At 34.5% G+C, this 11,642-nt stretch overlaps 1 pseudogene; it reads left to right on the top strand.

Moving 5' to 3' along the window:
• The first annotated feature begins 9,170 nt into the window (after nucleotides 1-9,170).
• LOC141667985 (berberine bridge enzyme-like D-2) lies at nucleotides 9,171-10,652 on the top strand (annotated as a pseudogene).
• The last annotated feature ends 990 nt before the right edge of the window (nucleotides 10,653-11,642 follow it).

Genomic DNA, 11,642 nt, shown 5'->3' with positions numbered 1-11,642 from the left:
CTGGAAGTCAAGAATCTCAGAAGTTTTTACAAACTCTGAAACTTAAGGAAAGGGAGACTACTGTCTACTATAATGATCCCAAGATTCAGACACTTGATGAAGAAATTGCTAGAAGTTTGTTTTTCAAGGATAATCCTGGAATGGATTTAGAGACTCTAAAGGAGGAAGAAGCTAGATTTGCAGCTGAGAAGAAAAATCTTAAATCTAAAACTTCTAATGCAAAGAAACCTCTAAGGCCTAAGGTAAAAGGCATTGTGATCAAGGAAAGGTCAACTTCTGAGGTTTCAAAGCCCAAGACAAGATCACAAGTAGAAACTGATCCCAAGGAAAAAGGGGATGAAAAGATTGATGAACCAACAAAGAAACAGGAGATGAAGATTACTCAAATCCCGATGAAACCTGTGTGCAAAATGGTTCAGGTTTTTGATGATACAACTGTAGAAGATGAAACTGTTGAAACTCTGAAAAGAAAGAAGATAACAGAAGAATCCAAGACAACCTTTGACATAGCTCAAGTTGTTCAGAGTGATGACATTTCAGAACAGAAAGGTATAAATGAAACAATAAATCCTGATCAAGTCATCAAGACATCAACCTCTGACAGAGCTTAAGTTGATTTGAACAAAATGACAATTGCTGATAAGAAGAAGCTGCTATGGAACAAAGCTACTCCAGTGGAACCTAAGTCCAATCTAATGATTAATCAACTTGCAACATTTGGGTTAAGAGCCAAGCAACCTAGAGATAGAGCTGAATTAGATTCTGATGAAGAAAAGATACAAACAGGAGTAGAAGCTACTCTTAGAGATCCTTTCATGTTGACAGACAAACCATATGAACAAATCAAACAAAAGCACCTTGACAAAGTGTTGTCGGCTCAAATCGTGATAGATGCTCATGATAAGGAAAATCTAAAGGAGAAATTGATTTTATTTCTCTATGATGGAGTAACTTACAGACTAGCTGATACTGATGTGTTAGGAAGTCTGTCAGAGAACTTCAACATATTCACTATCTTCTGGAAGTAAAATATGATGTTACAAGAAGATGGTCATAATACATTTTGAAGGCTATAAGAGATCTATTTAGAATCTCTGGTACAAATACTTCTCAGTATATACCAATGATTACTAAAGATGATGGAAGAGAAATTCCTATGCTGAAGAATTTTGCTAAGGTGGAAGTTATTCTGAAAGGAAAATGCTTATTTTATAATGAAAACTCTTCACATCCTAGGGTTATCAGACTTGGTGATGGACTTGAAAGAACATCAATTCAAGCTCTCAGAATAGCCATTTATCAAATTGGTGATAGTAAAGATGAAGAACTGATGCAGGTCAAAGCACAGTTAGTTGAATTTCTGAGGAAAGCTGAAGAAAAGCTGGTAAGAGATTTTGTTAATAATCATTATTGATTCAGATTGATCCAGTGAAGTTGGTAAAGCTACAAGGACTGTAAGTTGTAGTTAATAGTCTTATTAAACTCTTATTGCATTTGAATTTAAATGTTTTTGACATCATCAAATCTATTAACTTGTATATTTTTGCACAATTTACAAGTTGGGGGAGATTGTTAAATATATTTGAGATGTCATATCTAATGTGTTTCATTTTAGTTTTCAGATCTTAACAAACAGGAAATATCAGTACTTACTGAAATCAGTACTTACTATAAGTCAGAACTTAAGGATATCAGAACTTAAATTATCAGAAGATAAATATCAGAGGATGGATATCAGAACTTAAGTATGAGAGGACTAACAGTTAATGAAGGAAGCTGATTTACAGGAAAGAAGATCGAGACTAATACAAAAGAAGATATACATGGAAAGAGTTAGAGGACTTGAAGACTTGTATAAGATATCTAATTAATATATTTTAGGAGACATAATTATATTCCATATCAATTAGAAGTTACCTTGTAACTGTGTACTATATAAACACAGACATATGTTTACACTATATGTGTTATCATTATCGAGAAGATCATACATTGTAACCTAGCAGCTCTCATGATATTTGTTCATCACTGAGAGAGAACAGTTCCATTGTAACAGAGTTTATTATATTGAATATATATGGTTACTGTTACTGTGTTCGAAATCGATTTGATTGTATTCTACACTGTATTCAACCCCCTTATACAGTGTTGTGTGACCTAACAATTTATCGTCCTTAGATTTTACCAAAACAATTCGGTCCTTCTTCTATATATATATGAGATTCTGGCGGTATTCGTCACAAACTTTACGTGACTAAACCTTCCAGGGTCACCACACAAATATATTCAATGACATGAATCAATGCATGGATAAGTGGATGGAAATTACATGTAATGTGATCTATATAATGTCTATTTCCAACTAGTCCTTAGGCGATCTCTAACGAGATTGATTCCAATTTTCTCAACTCAATGTTAAACCACAATAAGAAAATTGAACAAAAGTAGAGTGACATTTAATAAAATTTCATCAACTGTATTCTGCAGAACATAAACAACTCAATGTTTATTACATAAAACACCAAAATATAAACTCTCAGTATACCAAAGTATCACATAAGGTAACACCCATATGAGCAGTATGCTCATGAAAGACCTTAGGTGTTAACGCCTTAGTGAGCGGATCCGCAATCACGTAGTTAGTGCCAATGTGTTCTATCAAAATCTGTCCACTCTGAATCTTTTCTTTAACAACTACGAACTTGATATCTATATGTTTTGCATCTGTAGTGCTCCTATTGTTGTTTGAATACTCCACTGCTGATTTATTATCACAAAATATATTTAATGGTCTTTCAACACCATCAAGGATACACAAACCAGTGACAAAGTTTCGCAGCCATAAAGCTTGATTGGATGCCACAAAACATGCTATATATTCTGCAGCCATGGTGGATGAAGCTATGAGCGTTTGTTTGGAAGACCTCCATGAAATCGCTCCACCAGCCAGTAGATAAACATAGCCTGAAGTAGATTTTATTTCATCTTTTCATCCTTCAAAGTCAGAATCTGAATATCCAATGATTTCTAGATGATCTGATTTCCTATATGTGAGCATATAGTCTTTTGTTTTCTTCAAATACCGTAAAACTCGTTTCACTGCTTTCCATTGCTCCATTCCCGGATTATTCAAATATCTTCCCAACATTCCAATAATGAATGCTATTTCAGGACGAGTACAAACTTGAGCATACATTAGGCTTCCCACTGCCGATGCATATGGTATCCTTTGCATTTCCCTTATCTCAAGTTCATTCTTGGGACACTGTTTGAGACTAAATTTGTCTCCCTTAGACACGAGTGTATCCATTGGTTCACAATCTTTCATGCCATACCTTTCCAGGATTTTTTCGATATAGCTCTTTTGTGACAATCCAAGAATACCTCAAGAGCGATCTCGATGTATCTGAATTCCTAATATAAAAGAGGCGTTACCAAGATCGTTTATCTCAAATTGATTAGTGAGAAATTTCTTGGTATCGAGTAACAAGCCTATATCATTAGTAGCAAGTGAGATGTCATCAACGTATAAGAGAAGAAAGATAAATTTGCTCCCACTGAACTTGTTATATACACAATGTTCCACCAAGTTCACTTCGACAACATATGATGTGATTACATGAGGAAATTTGTGATACCATTCACGAGAAGACTGCTTGAGACCATAGATGGACTTCTTTAATTTGCAAACCACAGTCTTTGGATCTCCAATGACAAAGTTTTCTGGTTGCACCATATAAATTGTCTTACCAATATTTCCATTGAGAAACGCCGTCTTTACGTCCATCTGATGTAGCTCTAGATCATAATGAGCCACAAGTGCCAATAAAATTCTAAATGAGTCTTTCATGGAAACCGAAGGGAAAGTCTCATTGTAGTCGATACCTTTCTTTTGAATGAATCCTTTAGCGACTAGACGAGCCTTATATCTTTAGATGTTACCACTCGAATCGCTTTTGGTTTTAAATACCCATTTGCAACCATAGGTTTTGAGCCTTTAGGCAACTCGACAAGATCCCAAACGTCATTGTCTTTCATAGATTGCATCTCTTCATTCATGGTATCAATCCACTTTTAAGAGTTAGGACTCTGCCTGGCTTGTTGAAGATTTACAGGATCATCTTCCCCAATACCAATTCCATCTTCATGTTCTTGTAGAAAAACAACATAATCATCTGGAATTGCGCTCTTTCGCTCTCTAGTGGATCTCCTTAGTGGCACTTCTTGTGATTCATGAGATTATTGAGTTTTCTCAATTGGTTCCTCATAAGGAATTTCAGTGTTGTCTTGAACCGGAGGGCCTTGAACAATGATAGGTATCATAATTTGATCATTGCTCTCCACAGAGTTATAAATATGATCATGACTATCTTCTTCAAAGACAATACTTTTACCTATATCTTCCCTCCCAAAATCAACATCCTAAAAAAATCTTGCATTATCAGTCTCAAAAAAGGATCTAGTAGCAGGATCATAAAATTTAAATCCGCGAGTACATTCCGGATACCCAACAAAATAGCAAGTGATCGTCCTAGAGTCCAGTTTCTTTTCATTCGGCCTATATGGCCTTGCCTCAGCTGGACAATCCCAAACATGTAAATGTTTAATACTAAGTGTTTTCTTAGTCCAAAGTTTGTAAGGAGTTTCAGCCACTGCTTTAGTTAGAACCCGGTTAAGGATATAAATTGTAGTCTTTAGTGCATCTCCCCAAAGTGATTCAGGCAAGGAAGAATGATTTATCATACTTCTCACAATATCTTTAAGAGTACGGTTTCGCCTCTCAGCAATACCATTCATATTTGGTTTTCCTGGCATAGTGTACTGAGGGACAATTCCACACTCCTTTAGGAAGTTAGCAAAGGGTCCTGGACGTTGCTCACCTGATCCATCATATCTACCGCAGTATTCACCACCACGATCAGATCTGACAGCTTTAATACTATTGTTTAGTTGAAGTTCAACTTCAGCTTTATACTCTTTAAACACGTCCAGAGCTTGTTACTTCTCATGTATCAAGTATAGGTAACCATACCTAGAGTAATCATCTATGAACCTGATAAAATACCGTTGACCGTTCCAAGAGGCCGTAGGAAATGGTCCACATATATCGGTATGAATCAGTTCCAAGACACTCGTAGCTCTATTGACACCTAACTTTCTCGAGTTTGTTTTTTTTCCCTTAATAAATTAAACAAAGACTTGAAAGTGACTTAAATCTAAGGGATCAAGAATTCTATCATTCACAAGCCTCTGAATTCTCTGTTTAGAGATATGACCTAATCGCTTGTGCCACAACATAGCAGAATTCTCAGTTAACTTACGCTTTGTACCTCTTCCACTTGAGTGCAAAATTTAATTATCAAAAGCAACAGTATCAAGAATATAAAGATTATCAATCAAAGAACCAGTCGCAACCATATTTGAATTTAAAGAGAAACATACTTTATTATTTTTAAAAGAACAAGTGTAGCCATATTTGTCCAAATAGGAAATAGAAATAAGATTCCGTCTAAAAGACGGTGCAACAAATGTCTCAAATAAATCCAAATAAACACCATTTTTTAATAATAATCTAAATATTCCAACAGCTTCAACTGAAACTTTATTATCGTCACCCACATAGATGAATCTTTCGGCATCAATTGGCGGTCGGCTCCACAGGCAACCCTACATAGATACACTTATGTGAGTAGTAGCACCAGAATCTACTCACCAAGTATCCTTAGGTACAGAAGCCAAATTAATTTCAGAACAAACAAAGACAGAAGTCTTACCCTTCTTCACACGCCAAACAACATATTTGGAACACTCTTTCTTCATGTGTCCAGCCTTCTTACAAAAGTAGCAGTTTGTTCCCATATCCTGCTTCTCTTGCAACTAATGCTTGGGTTTTCCACTTGCAATATCCTTACCTCTCTTTCTTTTCTTATAATGAGAGCTTGATGCCAAGTGAGCACTCTCAGTTTTTTCTCGCAAAACCCTTTCTTCCTCTTGCACACAGTGTGAAATAAGCTCATTAAGAGTCCATTTTTCCTTTTGACTATTATAACTCACCACAAAGTGTCCAAACTGAGGAGGCAGAGAAATAAAAACCAAGTGAACAAGTAACTCATCCGAAAGTTCTAACTTGAGTTCCTTGAGTTTGCAAACAAGATTAGACATCCTTTATACTGATGTACTCCCTTATGTTCCCCTTTCCTTTATACTTCATGGTCACGAGTTTCGACAGAAGATTACTCGTTTCCGCTTTCTCATTCTTAGCAAAATATTGCTCAATCTCGGAGAGGAACTTCTTACCACTTGTGCTCTCAGCAATAGAGCCCCGAAAGCCAGTTGGAATCGTTCGCTTCATGATCGCCAGACACATGCGATTAGAGTGTTCCTATTTCTCAATTTGATCTGTCTTCGGATCATCCGTAGTGGGAACTGGTTGCTCTTTCCTTAGCGCAAGGTCGAGATCCATACACCCAAGAACGATCTCAACATTCTCTTTCCATGTGACATAGTTTGTCCCATTCAACATTGGAATCATGCTCAACTGAGCGGAAGCAGAATTAACATTAGCAATAACTGAAATAAAAAACAAATATACAACATATACTCAAAACTAGTATATACAATAATGTGATAAATTTTTAAATATTGGCAACACCATCACAAGATACCTAGTGCAACATTAAATTTTAGTCTTTGAACAGAAAATTTAATTTACAATTGGTACTCTCCACGCAATAATCAAGTATTAACAATCAATTTCTGTCAAATAATATGCCTTTCTTTGGACCGACTTATTATTCACATGAAAAAATTTAATATTGTTACATACTTATTATCACAAGAATATTTTAATTTTGGCCAAACGTTACCTTCCTTTGGGCCGATAAAATTTGCATAAAATTATATATTCTATCGTCACCATAATAATTTTTAAATTAATTAATTTACACAAAAGAGGTCACTTTCACTTTGGCGACATATTGCTTCAATCAATTAATATAAAAATATTAAATGAATAGGTTAACATTAAATTGCCAATAAAAAAAAATATAAATCACAAATATCATAAATTCTCTATTTGACAGCCATATTAACACGCAGATTATAAATATTTAACTATAAATAGAATCACCGCAATTTGCAAGAGCTTAATGTTGTAAATCTGAAAAATATACACTCACATGTGCACATATTGAGGAATCATAAACAATATTAATTAATCTATGATATTGCACCTATATGTGCTAGACTCCACAAAATAATCAAACTAGTTACAATGCATTCATGAGTACTAGTTCATTATGACAAGTCCATGACACAGCACATGATATGATCACCAAAATAAAAGAAAAACAAATAATGATTAAATAGATATTATCTAAAGTTTTGTTTCATTATAAAGTAGGAGGACAGATTCCGACTTAGTCCATAAACAAATTATGTGTAACAATGTCAAATTAGACTTGGAGACATTAAAGTTTATCAAAATTTATAGGCAGATCTCTTTGACAGTTGATCCAGGCAACCATCATCTACTATCATATTAATAAACCAAAATCGTAGAAGTGGGCTATTATAATCATGGGGCAGCGCCGAAAAAAAATTAGAGCATCGAAACTAGTTTCAATATCAATGATACAACGATATCACAAAATCCAAAAGATGAATCTCGAATAACAGATAAGAAGAAGGCTCTGATGCCAATTTAATAGAATTTAATAATTATAAAAACACATAATTCTCTAAAATAGAGACAAGGACCGTAATTATCGAAAACGGAAGGGTACCTAAATCCATAAGGCGATAGTCATAATGGTATCTAAATCTGTATAGTGTCCTTAATTATTGTCTTTCTCAACCAAGTAGTCCTTAGGGTTTCTCAAATAGCTCTCTTTGATGGGTAGAATATAAGTCGTTACGTGTACGTGATATATTGGGTACTATAACTCTTTTTATATACCACCTAATTAAATCTTCCATTATAATTTAATTGTGCCTGATATTAGGTATCCACTTATTAGGTTCATACAATAAATTAAAATCTAATTGAGTTTCTTATTTGATCACTTAATTTAACCCAATATAATAAATAGAAAATATAATTGATATATTTATATGTAGCCCATAAAATAATTATTATTATTAAAAATAATAATAACATTGGAATTTATTAAATTCCAATACTGATAATCTTTGGTTACATATTTATTTTTAAGAGCACCTATTGTCTCTACTTCCTGGTGACGATCATGGTCATTTGAAGTGTTATAGTTCTACCCTACATTCAAGTGTTTAGTGACATAATTATGTCTGCCTTCCAGTAAATAATGCAGGAAGTGTGGATATGAAGAACAAAATCCGGGAGGTACCAGAGAATGAATTTGATACGTTCATTGACACAAACTTAAAAGAAACAACAAATATGTTACGTCGTCTATTGAGAGCAAGCAAGGAGTAATAGTACATAAACGGAGAATATATATTAGTTCTTTATCCATCTATATTTTGATTATTAGATGATTGTTGAACAATGAAACTAATGATTTTCGGCTTGCCTTCACTATATTTTTTGAGGGTTAGTAATTACCAGCCTAGAAATAGACCTAAATCTTGTAGTCTTTGTGACCTAGCCTTGCTGAAAATGTCCAACTTGGGTTTGTGCGTCACCTGTCAAAGCGTAGGACTCAGTTACATTTTAATATTTTTCACTTTCAAGGATGGGAGCAGTTTTAAGTTAAATAACTTTGTACTTGTGTCCGAATACAATTCCCCCGGTTTCTCTGTTATGCTTACACTTCTTGCTGATAATCACAATATGTTGTCTTGATCATTCTTCATGTAGTGAAACTACAAAGCTCAATATTTAGGTCCTCATCAGAGGGCCAGTAGCAAAACAACAGTTGTGCCGTGTAGTTTTTTAGTCCTACTACCTACCATATAGTTCCATATTTTCAAGTACGAATTTCAAGATTAGACAAATTTGGATTTCGACCACTGGATATACACAATGTGGGCATAACTGCCCTAATGAAATGAATAATTGGTTATGGTCATTGAAAATAATTGGTGGTGTGGTGGGGCTATGGTCATGATCTTTTGGTTGCACTACTGTACCAAATGAATAAAAAAGCGGAAACTAAAACTCTACTACTTAGGCATCATTGTAAATAAAACTGAAAATATGTCCAAATCTTTGCTACAGAGTGGTTCAAACCAAGTTTCTCTGTTAAGCTTACACTTCTTGCTGATAATCACAATATGTTGTCTTGATCATTCTTCATGTAGTGAAACTACAAAGCTACATAAAATCACTTCTTGTTTCATTGGTCACAATGTTAACAACTTCACGTTATACTCATCTACCAATGATTCTGCATATTTTGATATCCTAAATTTCTCGTTACAAAATCTCCGTTTTTCAAAACTTTCAGTTCCAAAACCATCAGCCATTATTGTACCAAAGAGCAAGGAAGAGGTATCCAGCATTGTCCTGTGCTGTATAAAATGGTCCTTTGAAATAAGAATTCGGTCAGGCGGACATAGTTATGAGGGCATAAGTAGCTCATCATTATCTGCATCAAATAATAAAAGTACAAAGTCTGTGCCTTTTGTAGTTATTGATTTGATGAGTCTTGATAAGATTTCAGTGGATCTGATGTCCAGAACTGCATGGGTCCAAGGTGGTGCAACCCTTGGGCAAACATATTATGCAATTGCAGAGTCTAGCAATGCTCATGGTTTCCCTGCAGGAGCTTGTCCGACAGTGGGAGTTGGAGGGCACTTTTCAGGTGGTTTTTAGGGAGAAAATATGGCCTTTCTGCAGATAATATAGTGGATGCGCTTCTGGTGGATGCCAAAGGACGGATATTAAATAGAGATTCAATGGGAGAAGATGTTTTCTGGGCTATTAGAGGTGGAGGTGGAGGAAACTGGGGCATTGTTTTCGCCTGGAAAATTAGGCTCGTAAGAGTGCCTGAAATTGTGACAGTCCTTACTGTGGCTAGGCCACAACACACAAAACATCAAGTAGAAAATATTATTCAGCAATATCAAAATGTTGTGCAGGACTTGGATGATAAGTTTCACTTACTGGTTTTTGTTAGTTCTGGTTTGGTTCCCGAAAGTAACAAAATAGCTGTGATAATTCAAGGACTATATCAAGGTCCAAGAAGCAAAGCAATCTCAATTTTAAACGATAATTTTCCAGCTATGCAAAGGCAAGAAGCATATCAATTGGATAAGAAGGTTTTACGATGCAATGGCGCCATTTGTTTCTTCAAATCCAAGAGCCGCGTATGTAAACTACATGGACCTTGACCTTGGCTATGTTACAGGCGGAGCTTCTACCGTGGACATGACAAGAACTTGGGGAAACAAGTATTTTCTAGACAACTATGACAGATTGGTTATGGCTAAAACGATTATTGATCCGCACAATTTTTTTGGCATCAGCAAAGCTTGCCTCCGCTGATATCTTACAAGTCTGAGTATTAGTCACTTCATTTACTCTTTTTATCTCTGTATTATCATGCGGTAATGTGTAGTTGATTAAACATCAATAATTGGCGACTCTTCTGCATTTGCAAAACTACAAACCAAACTTTCGGATACAGCTCAGTGAATAATGAATCATTGCAAAATTTTGTAAATTATTGAAGCAACAGCATCAACTTTTTCGGAATTTTTTTTTAGTAAAAGAAAAAAATTAGATACTTTCGGGTATATATCTTATTCCGGTAGTAGGCGTAATATTTTGACCAAATTTTAGAAGTATCCTAACTAAACAATGATAATGCTTGGTTTGTGATCAGATAACTGTTTTTTAAAATCACCTCATTCATTTTTATATATATTGGTGGGCTCCTGCCTCCTCATGACTAAATTGTTAGTTTTTGTATATCATGGGGCTGTGAATAAGTTCGAACTCGGTTCGTTAAGAGCTCGTTCGACTTGACTCGTTAACGAGCTCGAGCTCGAACTTGAACAGACAAATGCTAAACAAGTTCGAGCCGAGCTTTGGGTTGTTTGGCTCGAGCTCGGCTTGGCTCGAATTCGCTCGTTAAAACTCGAAAAAATTCTAATATATCCTGAATATTTTTATACCGGTATGATTTTTAAAAAAAAATTTGACTTCACTGTATTATTTTCATCTTCCAACAATTATTTTGCGTATCATATGTGATATATTTTGAAATGATTTAGAATTTTTTTAATTTAGTTTCTAATTTTAAAATCTGGATTCATAATTATATTTTGGTTAAGATTTTTTAAAAAATATTTTTTCATCGATCCAACCGTATGGATATCATAAAATATATATTTTAATGATATAACCAAAGTTTCACATCAAAATAATTTTATTTGATTTTCTATTTTAACGGTCAAACATTAGTTTGACTAGTAATGCTAACTAGTGTTTAGTCCGGATTTGTTGTTTCGATTATTTTAAAAATACTTTATATCGATCCAACCACATGGATTTTATAAAATATATATTTTATTGATGTAACCAAAGTTTCAGTTCAAATTAATTTTATTTGATTTGCTATTTTAACAGTCAAACATTAATTTGACTAATACTAGTAACTAGTGTTTAGTAACTAGTTTGACTATTACCGCTAACTAGTGTTTAGTAACTAGTTTGA

Source organism: Apium graveolens, chromosome 6 (genome assembly GCF_009905375.1).
Source record: "Apium graveolens cultivar Ventura chromosome 6, ASM990537v1, whole genome shotgun sequence".
Taxonomy (NCBI): domain Eukaryota; kingdom Viridiplantae; phylum Streptophyta; class Magnoliopsida; order Apiales; family Apiaceae; genus Apium; species Apium graveolens.
The sequence above is the reverse complement of the archived record's forward strand: the minus strand, read 5'-3'. Positions and strand labels throughout refer to the sequence as shown.